Source organism: Aythya ferina (assembly GCF_964211825.1).
Source record: "Aythya ferina genome assembly, chromosome: 4".
In the NCBI taxonomy this organism is placed as follows: domain Eukaryota; kingdom Metazoa; phylum Chordata; class Aves; order Anseriformes; family Anatidae; genus Aythya; species Aythya ferina.
In genome coordinates this window covers 77,689,748-77,704,130 of record NC_140300.1, presented here as the reverse complement: position 1 = coordinate 77,704,130, position 14,383 = coordinate 77,689,748, and positions in this window count along the sequence as shown.

Sequence of the window (14,383 nt, the reverse complement as noted above, 5' to 3'; positions counted from 1 at the left end):
CCAAAAGTCCTCATAAACCTACCTGATGTTCTCCAAAACCCACAATTTACACTTTTCCACCATGATGACCACGGAAAACACAACGAAACCCAACGGAGAACCCAAAACACGTCAAAAACACCCCAAACAAGAACAGGATCACCCCCAAAACCAAAGAAAACCCCAAAAAGCACGGATCCAATCCCAAAACCACTCTAAACGTACCTGATGTTCTCCAAATCCAAATGTCCACTCCCAACCACCATAAAACCCATTAGGAACTCAACGAAACCCAACGGAAACCCCAAAACACGTCAAAAACACCCCAAAAAAAGAACTGAATCAGAAGAAAAAACACCAAAAACTATGAATTTCCCCGCAAAACCACCCTAAACTCACCTGATCTTCTTCAAAACCCACAATCCACTCCCATTTCCCTTAAGGACCAACTAAAACCCAACGGAGACCCCAAAACAAGTCAAAAACACCCCAAACAAGAACAGGATAACCCCTAAAAAAGAAAGAAAACCCCAAAAAAACATAGATCCACCCCAAAACCACACTAAACCTACCTGATGTTCTCCAAATCCCAAAGTCCACTCCCAACAAACTTAAAACACATTAGGAAATCAACAAAACGCAACGGAAACCCCAAAACACGTCAAAAACACCACAAAAAAAGCGGGATCACCCCCAAAACTGGAAGAAAACCCTAAAAGCCGTTGATCCACCCCAAAAGTCCCCCTAAACCTACCTGATGTTCTCCAATACCCACAATTTACCCGTTTTCACCATGATGAACAACAAGAACACAACAAAAACCAACGGAGACCCCAAAACACATCAAAAACACCCCAAAAAAGAACTGGATCAGAAGAAAAAAAAAAAACAAAACTATGCATTTCCCTCCCAAATCACCCTAAACTCACCTGATCTTCTTCAAAATCCACAATCCACTCCCATTTAGCTTAACGACCAACGAGAACCCAACAAAACCCAACGGAGACCCCAAAAACGTCAAAAACACCCCAAAAAAGAACTGGTTCAACCCCAACAACGAAAGAAAACCCCAAAAGCCATAGATCCACACCAAAAATCCCCCTAAACCAACCTGAAGTTCTCCAAAACCCACAATTTACACTTTTCCACATTGATGACCATGGAAAACCCAACGAAACCCAACGGAGACCACAAAACACGTCAAAAAAAAAAAAAAAAAAAAAAAAAAAGAAAGGGATCACCCCCAAAATTGGAAGAAAATCCTTCAAAATCATAGATCCACCCCAAAACCACCCTAAACCTACCTGATGATCTCCAAAACCCACAATTTACAATTTTCCAACATGATGACCATGGAAAACCCAACGAAACCCAACGGAGACCCCAAAAGAAGTCAAAAACACCCAAAACAAGAACGGGATAAACCCTAAAAACGAAAGAAAACCCCAAAAGCCATAGATCCACACCAAAAGTCCCCCTAAACCTACCTGATGTTCTCCAATACCCACAATTTACACTTTTTCACCAGGATGACCAACATGAACCAAACGAAAACCCAAAACGAGACACCAAAACACGTCAAAAACACCCCAAAAATAAAGGGATCACCCATAAACTGGAAGAAAATCCCCAAAAAGCACGGATCCAATCCCAAAACCACCCTAAACCTACCTGATGTTCTCCAAAACCCACAATTTACCATTTTCCACCACGATGACCAACGAGTACACAACAAAACCCAACGGAGACCCCCAAACACCTCAAAAACTTCCCAAAAAAGAACGGGACCACCCCAAGAAACAGAAGAAAACACCAAAAAACATGACTCTGCCCCAAAAGTCCCCCTAAACCTACCTGATGTTCTCCAAAAGCCACAATTTACACTTTTTCACCATGATGACCAACAAGAACCCAACTAAAACCCAACGGAGACCCCAAAACACGTCATAAACACCCCAAAAAAGAACAGGATCACCCAAAAAAAAACAGAAGAAAAGACCAAATACCATGAATCCACCCCAAAATTCCCCTAAACCTACCTGAAGTTCTCCAAAACCCACAATTTACAATTTTCCACCACCATGACCACATAAAACCCAAGGAATACCAACGGAGACCCCAAAACACGTCAAAAACACCCCAAAAAAGAACGGGATCACCCCCAAAAACAAAAGAAAATCCCCCAAAACCATAGATCCAATCCCAAAACCAACCTAAACCTACCTGATGTTCTCCAAAACCAACAATTTACCCTTTTCCACCATGATGACCACGGAAAACGCAACGAAACCCAATGGAGACCCCAAAACACGTCAAAAACACCCCCAAAATGAATTGGATCACCCCTCCCCCAAAAAAAAAAAAAAAAAAAAGCAGAAGAAAACCCCATATATCATGAATCCACCCCAAAAGTCCCCCTAAACCTACCTGATGTTCTCCAAAACCCACAATTTACACTTTTCCACCATGATGACAACGGAAAACCCAACGAAACCCAACGAAGAACCCAAAACACGTCAGAAACACCCCAAAAATGAATTCGATCACCCCAAAACTGGAACAAAATCCCCCAAGACCATAGATCCACCCCCAAAACACCCTAAATCTACCTGATGTTCTCCAAAACCCACAATTTACACTTTTCCACCATGATGACCACGGAAAACCCAACGAAACCCAACGGAGACCACAAAACACGTCAAAAACACGCCGAAAACCAACTGGATCACTAGAAAAAACAGAAGAAAACCCTAAAAACCATGAATCTGCCCCAAAAGTCCTCATAAACCTACCTGATGTTCTCCAAAACCCACAATTTACACTTTTCCACCATGATGACCACGGAAAACACAACGAAACCCAACGGAGAACCCAAAACACGTCAAAAACACCCCAAACAAGAACAGGATCACCCCCAAAACCAAAGAAAACCCCAAAAAGCACGGATCCAATCCCAAAACCACTCTAAACGTACCTGATGTTCTCCAAATCCAAATGTCCACTCCCAACCACCATAAAACCCATTAGGAACTCAACGAAACCCAACGGAAACCCCAAAACACGTCAAAAACACCCCAAAAAAAGAACTGAATCAGAAGAAAAAACACCAAAAACTATGAATTTCCCCGCAAAACCACCCTAAACTCACCTGATCTTCTTCAAAACCCACAATCCACTCCCATTTCCCTTAAGGACCAACTAAAACCCAACGGAGACCCCAAAACAAGTCAAAAACACCCCAAACAAGAACAGGATAACCCCTAAAAAAGAAAGAAAACCCCAAAAAAACATAGATCCACCCCAAAACCACACTAAACCTACCTGATGTTCTCCAAATCCCAAAGTCCACTCCCAACAAACTTAAAACACATTAGGAAATCAACAAAACGCAACGGAAACCCCAAAACACGTCAAAAACACCACAAAAAAAGCGGGATCACCCCCAAAACTGGAAGAAAACCCTAAAAGCCGTTGATCCACCCCAAAAGTCCCCCTAAACCTACCTGATGTTCTCCAATACCCACAATTTACCCGTTTTCACCATGATGAACAACAAGAACACAACAAAAACCAACGGAGACCCCAAAACACATCAAAAACACCCCAAAAAAGAACTGGATCAGAAGAAAAAAAAAAAACAAAACTATGCATTTCCCTCCCAAATCACCCTAAACTCACCTGATCTTCTTCAAAACCCACAATCCACTCCCATTTAGCTTAACGACCAACGAGAACCCAACAAAACCCAACGGAGACCCCAAAAACGTCAAAAACACCCCAAAAAAGAACTGGTTCAACCCCAACAACGAAAGAAAACCCCAAAAGCCATAGATCCACACCAAAAATCCCCCTAAACCAACCTGAAGTTCTCCAAAACCCACAATTTACACTTTTCCACATTGATGACCATGGAAAACCCAACGAAACCCAACGGAGACCACAAAACACGTCAAAAAAAAAAAAAAAAAAAAAAAAAAAAGAAAGGGATCACCCCCAAAATTGGAAGAAAATCCTTCAAAATCATAGATCCACCCCAAAACCACCCTAAACCTACCTGATGATCTCCAAAACCCACAATTTACAATTTTCCAACATGATGACCATGGAAAACCCAACGAAACCCAACGGAGACCCCAAAAGAAGTCAAAAACACCCAAAACAAGAACGGGATAAACCCTAAAAACGAAAGAAAACCCCAAAAGCCATAGATCCACACCAAAAGTCCCCCTAAACCTACCTGATGTTCTCCAAAAGCCACAATTTACACTTTTTCACCAGGATGACCAACATGAACCAAACGAAAACCCAAAACGAGACACCAAAACACGTCAAAAACACCCCAAAAATAAAGGGATCACCCATAAACTGGAAGAAAATCCCCAAAAAGCACGGATCCAATCCCAAAACCACCCTAAACCTACCTGATGTTCTCCAAAACCCACAATTTACCATTTTCCACCACGATGACCAACGAGTACACAACAAAACCCAACGGAGACCCCCAAACACCTCAAAAACTTCCCAAAAAAGAACGGGACCACCCCAAGAAACAGAAGAAAACACCAAAAAACATGACTCTGCCCCAAAAGTCCCCCTAAACCTACCTGATGTTCTCCAAAAGCCACAATTTACACTTTTTCACCATGATGACCAACAAGAACCCAACTAAAACCCAACGGAGACCCCAAAACACGTCATAAACACCCCAAAAAAGAACAGGATCACCCAAAAAAAAACAGAAGAAAAGACCAAATACCATGAATCCACCCCAAAATTCCCCTAAACCTACCTGAAGTTCTCCAAAACCCACAATTTACAATTTTCCACCACCATGACCACATAAAACCCAAGGAATACCAACGGAGACCCCAAAACACGTCAAAAACACCCCAAAAAAGAACGGGATCACCCCCAAAAACAAAAGAAAATCCCCCAAAACCATAGATCCAATCCCAAAACCAACCTAAACCTACCTGATGTTCTCCAAAACCAACAATTTACCCTTTTCCACCATGATGACCACGGAAAACGCAACGAAACCCAATGGAGACCCCAAAACACGTCAAAAACACCCCCAAAATGAATTGGATCACCCCTCCCCCAAAAAAAAAAAAAAAAAAAAAGCAGAAGAAAACCCCATATATCATGAATCCACCCCAAAAGTCCCCCTAAACCTACCTGATGTTCTCCAAAACCCACAATTTACACTTTTCCACCATGATGACAACGGAAAACCCAACGAAACCCAACGAAGAACCCAAAACACGTCAGAAACACCCCAAAAATGAATTCGATCACCCCAAAACTGGAACAAAATCCCCCAAGACCATAGATCCACCCCCAAAACACCCTAAATCTACCTGATGTTCTCCAAAACCCACAATTTACACTTTTCCACCATGATGACCACGGAAAACCCAACGAAACCCAACGGAGACCACAAAACACGTCAAAAACACGCCGAAAACCAACTGGATCACTAGAAAAAACAGAAGAAAACCCTAAAAACCATGAATCTGCCCCAAAAGTCCTCATAAACCTACCTGATGTTCTCCAAAACCCACAATTTACACTTTTCCACCATGATGACCACGGAAAACACAACGAAACCCAACGGAGAACCCAAAACACGTCAAAAACACCCCAAACAAGAACAGGATCACCCCCAAAACCAAAGAAAACCCCAAAAAGCACGGATCCAATCCCAAAACCACTCTAAACGTACCTGATGTTCTCCAAATCCAAATGTCCACTCCCAACCACCATAAAACCCATTAGGAACTCAACGAAACCCAACGGAAACCCCAAAACACGTCAAAAACACCCCAAAAAAAGAACTGAATCAGAAGAAAAAACACCAAAAACTATGAATTTCCCCGCAAAACCACCCTAAACTCACCTGATCTTCTTCAAAACCCACAATCCACTCCCATTTCCCTTAAGGACCAACTAAAACCCAACGGAGACCCCAAAACAAGTCAAAAACACCCCAAACAAGAACAGGATAACCCCTAAAAAAGAAAGAAAACCCCAAAAAAACATAGATCCACCCCAAAACCACACTAAACCTACCTGATGTTCTCCAAATCCCAAAGTCCACTCCCAACAAACTTAAAACACATTAGGAAATCAACAAAACGCAACGGAAACCCCAAAACACGTCAAAAACACCACAAAAAAAGCGGGATCACCCCCAAAACTGGAAGAAAACCCTAAAAGCCGTTGATCCACCCCAAAAGTCCCCCTAAACCTACCTGATGTTCTCCAATACCCACAATTTACCCGTTTTCACCATGATGAACAACAAGAACACAACAAAAACCAACGGAGACCCCAAAACACATCAAAAACACCCCAAAAAAGAACTGGATCAGAAGAAAAAAAAAAAACAAAACTATGCATTTCCCTCCCAAATCACCCTAAACTCACCTGATCTTCTTCAAAATCCACAATCCACTCCCATTTAGCTTAACGACCAACGAGAACCCAACAAAACCCAACGGAGACCCCAAAAACGTCAAAAACACCCCAAAAAAGAACTGGTTCAACCCCAACAACGAAAGAAAACCCCAAAAGCCATAGATCCACACCAAAAATCCCCCTAAACCAACCTGAAGTTCTCCAAAACCCACAATTTACACTTTTCCACATTGATGACCATGGAAAACCCAACGAAACCCAACGGAGACCACAAAACACGTCAAAAAAAAAAAAAAAAAAAAAAAAAAAAGAAAGGGATCACCCCCAAAATTGGAAGAAAATCCTTCAAAATCATAGATCCACCCCAAAACCACCCTAAACCTACCTGATGATCTCCAAAACCCACAATTTACAATTTTCCAACATGATGACCATGGAAAACCCAACGAAACCCAACGGAGACCCCAAAAGAAGTCAAAAACACCCAAAACAAGAACGGGATAAACCCTAAAAACGAAAGAAAACCCCAAAAGCCATAGATCCACACCAAAAGTCCCCCTAAACCTACCTGATGTTCTCCAAAAGCCACAATTTACACTTTTTCACCAGGATGACCAACATGAACCAAACGAAAACCCAAAACGAGACACCAAAACACGTCAAAAACACCCCAAAAATAAAGGGATCACCCATAAACTGGAAGAAAATCCCCAAAAAGCACGGATCCAATCCCAAAACCACCCTAAACCTACCTGATGTTCTCCAAAACCCACAATTTACCATTTTCCACCACGATGACCAACGAGTACACAACAAAACCCAACGGAGACCCCCAAACACCTCAAAAACTTCCCAAAAAAGAACGGGACCACCCCAAGAAACAGAAGAAAACACCAAAAAACATGACTCTGCCCCAAAAGTCCCCCTAAACCTACCTGATGTTCTCCAAAAGCCACAATTTACACTTTTTCACCATGATGACCAACAAGAACCCAACAAAACCCAACGGAGACCCCAAAACACGTCATAAACACCCCAAAAAAGAACAGGATCACCCAAAAAAAAAACAGAAGAAAAGACCAAATACCATGAATCCACCCCAAAATTCCCCTAAACCTACCTGAAGTTCTCCAAAACCCACAATTTACAATTTTCCACCACCATGACCACATAAAACCCAAGGAATACCAACGGAGACCCCAAAACACGTCAAAAACACCCCAAAAAAGAACGGGATCACCCCCAAAAACAAAAGAAAATCCCCCAAAACCATAGATCCAATCCCAAAACCAACCTAAACCTACCTGATGTTCTCCAAAACCAACAATTTACCCTTTTCCACCATGATGACCACGGAAAACGCAACGAAACCCAATGGAGACCCCAAAACACGTCAAAAACACCCCCAAAATGAATTGGATCACCCCTCCCCCAAAAAAAAAAAAAAAAAAAAGCAGAAGAAAACCCCATATATCATGAATCCACCCCAAAAGTCCCCCTAAACCTACCTGATGTTCTCCAAAACCCACAATTTACACTTTTCCACCATGATGACAACGGAAAACCCAACGAAACCCAACGAAGAACCCAAAACACGTCAGAAACACCCCAAAAATGAATTCGATCACCCCAAAACTGGAACAAAATCCCCCAAGACCATAGATCCACCCCCAAAACACCCTAAATCTACCTGATGTTCTCCAAAACCCACAATTTACACTTTTCCACCATGATGACCACGGAAAACCCAACGAAACCCAACGGAGACCACAAAACACGTCAAAAACACGCCGAAAACCAACTGGATCACTAGAAAAAACAGAAGAAAACCCTAAAAACCATGAATCTGCCCCAAAAGTCCTCATAAACCTACCTGATGTTCTCCAAAACCCACAATTTACACTTTTCCACCATGATGACCACGGAAAACACAACGAAACCCAACGGAGAACCCAAAACACGTCAAAAACACCCCAAACAAGAACAGGATCACCCCCAAAACCAAAGAAAACCCCAAAAAGCACGGATCCAATCCCAAAACCACTCTAAACGTACCTGATGTTCTCCAAATCCAAATGTCCACTCCCAACCACCATAAAACCCATTAGGAACTCAACGAAACCCAACGGAAACCCCAAAACACGTCAAAAACACCCCAAAAAAAGAACTGAATCAGAAGAAAAAACACCAAAAACTATGAATTTCCCCGCAAAACCACCCTAAACTCACCTGATCTTCTTCAAAACCCACAATCCACTCCCATTTCCCTTAAGGACCAACTAAAACCCAACGGAGACCCCAAAACAAGTCAAAAACACCCCAAACAAGAACAGGATAACCCCTAAAAAAGAAAGAAAACCCCAAAAAAACATAGATCCACCCCAAAACCACACTAAACCTACCTGATGTTCTCCAAATCCCAAAGTCCACTCCCAACAAACTTAAAACACATTAGGAAATCAACAAAACGCAACGGAAACCCCAAAACACGTCAAAAACACCACAAAAAAAGCGGGATCACCCCCAAAACTGGAAGAAAACCCTAAAAGCCGTTGATCCACCCCAAAAGTCCCCCTAAACCTACCTGATGTTCTCCAATACCCACAATTTACCCGTTTTCACCATGATGAACAACAAGAACACAACAAAAACCAACGGAGACCCCAAAACACATCAAAAACACCCCAAAAAAGAACTGGATCAGAAGAAAAAAAAAAACAAAACTATGCATTTCCCTCCCAAATCACCCTAAACTCACCTGATCTTCTTCAAAACCCACAATCCACTCCCATTTAGCTTAACGACCAACGAGAACCCAACAAAACCCAACGGAGACCCCAAAAACGTCAAAAACACCCCAAAAAAGAACTGGTTCAACCCCAACAACGAAAGAAAACCCCAAAAGCCATAGATCCACACCAAAAATCCCCCTAAACCAACCTGAAGTTCTCCAAAACCCACAATTTACACTTTTCCACATTGATGACCATGGAAAACCCAACGAAACCCAACGGAGACCACAAAACACGTCAAAAAAAAAAAAAAAAAAAAAAAAAAAGAAAGGGATCACCCCCAAAATTGGAAGAAAATCCTTCAAAATCATAGATCCACCCCAAAACCACCCTAAACCTACCTGATGATCTCCAAAACCCACAATTTACAATTTTCCAACATGATGACCATGGAAAACCCAACGAAACCCAACGGAGACCCCAAAAGAAGTCAAAAACACCCAAAACAAGAACGGGATAAACCCTAAAAACGAAAGAAAACCCCAAAAGCCATAGATCCACACCAAAAGTCCCCCTAAACCTACCTGATGTTCTCCAAAAGCCACAATTTACACTTTTTCACCAGGATGACCAACATGAACCAAACGAAAACCCAAAACGAGACACCAAAACACGTCAAAAACACCCCAAAAATAAAGGGATCACCCATAAACTGGAAGAAAATCCCCAAAAAGCACGGATCCAATCCCAAAACCACCCTAAACCTACCTGATGTTCTCCAAAACCCACAATTTACCATTTTCCACCACGATGACCAACGAGTACACAACAAAACCCAACGGAGACCCCCAAACACCTCAAAAACTTCCCAAAAAAGAACGGGACCACCCCAAGAAACAGAAGAAAACACCAAAAAACATGACTCTGCCCCAAAAGTCCCCCTAAACCTACCTGATGTTCTCCAAAAGCCACAATTTACACTTTTTCACCATGATGACCAACAAGAACCCAACTAAAACCCAACGGAGACCCCAAAACACGTCATAAACACCCCAAAAAAGAACAGGATCACCCAAAAAAAAACAGAAGAAAAGACCAAATACCATGAATCCACCCCAAAATTCCCCTAAACCTACCTGAAGTTCTCCAAAACCCACAATTTACAATTTTCCACCACCATGACCACATAAAACCCAAGGAATACCAACGGAGACCCCAAAACACGTCAAAAACACCCCAAAAAAGAACGGGATCACCCCCAAAAACAAAAGAAAATCCCCCAAAACCATAGATCCAATCCCAAAACCAACCTAAACCTACCTGATGTTCTCCAAAACCAACAATTTACCCTTTTCCACCATGATGACCACGGAAAACGCAACGAAACCCAATGGAGACCCCAAAACACGTCAAAAACACCCCCAAAATGAATTGGATCACCCCTCCCCCCAAAAAAAAAAAAAAAAAAAAGCAGAAGAAAACCCCATATATCATGAATCCACCCCAAAAGTCCCCCTAAACCTACCTGATGTTCTCCAAAACCCACAATTTACACTTTTCCACCATGATGACAACGGAAAACCCAACGAAACCCAACGAAGAACCCAAAACACGTCAGAAACACCCCAAAAATGAATTCGATCACCCCAAAACTGGAACAAAATCCCCCAAGACCATAGATCCACCCCCAAAACACCCTAAATCTACCTGATGTTCTCCAAAACCCACAATTTACACTTTTCCACCATGATGACCACGGAAAACCCAACGAAACCCAACGGAGACCACAAAACACGTCAAAAACACGCCGAAAACCAACTGGATCACTAGAAAAAACAGAAGAAAACCCTAAAAACCATGAATCTGCCCCAAAAGTCCTCATAAACCTACCTGATGTTCTCCAAAACCCACAATTTACACTTTTCCACCATGATGACCACGGAAAACACAACGAAACCCAACGGAGAACCCAAAACACGTCAAAAACACCCCAAACAAGAACAGGATCACCCCCAAAACCAAAGAAAACCCCAAAAAGCACGGATCCAATCCCAAAACCACTCTAAACGTACCTGATGTTCTCCAAATCCAAATGTCCACTCCCAACCACCATAAAACCCATTAGGAACTCAACGAAACCCAACGGAAACCCCAAAACACGTCAAAAACACCCCAAAAAAAGAACTGAATCAGAAGAAAAAACACCAAAAACTATGAATTTCCCCGCAAAACCACCCTAAACTCACCTGATCTTCTTCAAAACCCACAATCCACTCCCATTTCCCTTAAGGACCAACTAAAACCCAACGGAGACCCCAAAACAAGTCAAAAACACCCCAAACAAGAACAGGATAACCCCTAAAAAAGAAAGAAAACCCCAAAAAAACATAGATCCACCCCAAAACCACACTAAACCTACCTGATGTTCTCCAAATCCCAAAGTCCACTCCCAACAAACTTAAAACACATTAGGAAATCAACAAAACGCAACGGAAACCCCAAAACACGTCAAAAACACCACAAAAAAAGCGGGATCACCCCCAAAACTGGAAGAAAACCCTAAAAGCCGTTGATCCACCCCAAAAGTCCCCCTAAACCTACCTGATGTTCTCCAATACCCACAGTTTACCCGTTTTCACCATGATGAACAACAAGAACACAACAAAAACCAACGGAGACCCCAAAACACATCAAAAACACCCCAAAAAAGAACTGGATCAGAAGAAAAAAAAAAAACAAAACTATGCATTTCCCTCCCAAATCACCCTAAACTCACCTGATCTTCTTCAAAACCCACAATCCACTCCCATTTAGCTTAACGACCAACGAGAACCCAACAAAACCCAACGGAGACCCCAAAAACGTCAAAAACACCCCAAAAAAGAACTGTTCAACCCCAACAACGAAAGAAAACCCCCAAAAGCCATAGATCCACACCAAAAATCCCCCTAAACCAACCTGAAGTTCTCCAAAACCCACAATTTACACTTTTCCACATTGATGACCATGGAAAACCCAACGAAACCCAACGGAGACCACAAAACACGTCAAAAAAAAAAAAAAAAAAAAAAAAAAAGAAAGGGATCACCCCCAAAATTGGAAGAAAATCCTTCAAAATCATAGATCCACCCCAAAACCACCCTAAACCTACCTGATGATCTCCAAAACCCACAATTTACAATTTTCCAACATGATGACCATGGAAAACCCAACGAAACCCAACGGAGACCCCAAAAGAAGTCAAAAACACCCAAAACAAGAACGGGATAAACCCTAAAAACGAAAGAAAACCCCAAAAGCCATAGATCCACACCAAAAGTCCCCCTAAACCTACCTGATGTTCTCCAAAAGCCACAATTTACACTTTTTCACCAGGATGACCAACATGAACCAAACGAAAACCCAAAACGAGACACCAAAACACGTCAAAAACACCCCAAAAATAAAGGGATCACCCATAAACTGGAAGAAAATCCCCAAAAAGCACGGATCCAATCCCAAAACCACCCTAAACCTACCTGATGTTCTCCAAAACCCACAATTTACCATTTTCCACCACGATGACCAACGAGTACACAACAAAACCCAACGGAGACCCCCAAACACCTCAAAAACTTCCCAAAAAAGAACGGGACCACCCCAAGAAACAGAAGAAAACACCAAAAAACATGACTCTGCCCCAAAAGTCCCCCTAAACCTACCTGATGTTCTCCAAAAGCCACAATTTACACTTTTTCACCATGATGACCAACAAGAACCCAACTAAAACCCAACGGAGACCCCAAAACACGTCATAAACACCCCAAAAAAGAACAGGATCACCCAAAAAAAAACAGAAGAAAAGACCAAATACCATGAATCCACCCCAAAATTCCCCTAAACCTACCTGAAGTTCTCCAAAACCCACAATTTACAATTTTCCACCACCATGACCACATAAAACCCAAGGAATACCAACGGAGACCCCAAAACACGTCAAAAACACCCCAAAAAGAACGGGATCACCCCCAAAAACAAAAGAAAATCCCCCAAAACCATAGATCCAATCCCAAAACCAACCTAAACCTACCTGATGTTCTCCAAAACCAACAATTTACCCTTTTCCACCATGATGACCACGGAAAACGCAACGAAACCCAATGGAGACCCCAAAACACGTCAAAAACACCCCCAAAATGAATTGGATCACCCCTCCCCCAAAAAAAAAAAAAAAAAAAAAGCAGAAGAAAACCCCATATATCATGAATCCACCCCAAAAGTCCCCCTAAACCTACCTGATGTTCTCCAAAACCCACAATTTACACTTTTCCACCATGATGACAACGGAAAACCCAACGAAACCCAACGAAGAACCCAAAACACGTCAGAAACACCCCAAAAATGAATTCGATCACCCCAAAACTGGAACAAAATCCCCCAAGACCATAGATCCACCCCCAAAACACCCTAAATCTACCTGATGTTCTCCAAAACCCACAATTTACACTTTTCCACCATGATGACCACGGAAAACCCAACGAAACCCAACGGAGACCACAAAACACGTCAAAAACACGCCGAAAACCAACTGGATCACTAGAAAAAACAGAAGAAAACCCTAAAAACCATGAATCTGCCCCAAAAGTCCTCATAAACCTACCTGATGTTCTCCAAAACCCACAATTTACACTTTTCCACCATGATGACCACGGAAAACACAACGAAACCCAACGGAGAACCCAAAACACGTCAAAAACACCCCAAACAAGAACAGGATCACCCCCAAAACCAAAGAAAACCCCAAAAAGCACGGATCCAATCCCAAAACCACTCTAAACGTACCTGATGTTCTCCAAATCCAAATGTCCACTCCCAACCACCATAAAACCCATTAGGAACTCAACGAAACCCAACGGAAACCCCAAAACACGTCAAAAACACCCCAAAAAAAGAACTGAATCAGAAGAAAAAACACCAAAAACTATGAATTTCCCCGCAAAACCACCCTAAACTCACCTGATCTTCTTCAAAACCCACAATCCACTCCCATTTCCCTTAAGGACCAACTAAAACCCAACGGAGACCCCAAAACAAGTCAAAAACACCCCAAACAAGAACAGGATAACCCCTAAAAAAGAAAGAAAACCCCAAAAAAACATAGATCCACCCCAAAACCACACTAAACCTACCTGATGTTCTCCAAATCCCAAAGTCCACTCCCAACAAACTTAAAACACATTAGGAAATCAACAAAACGCAACGGAAACCCCAAA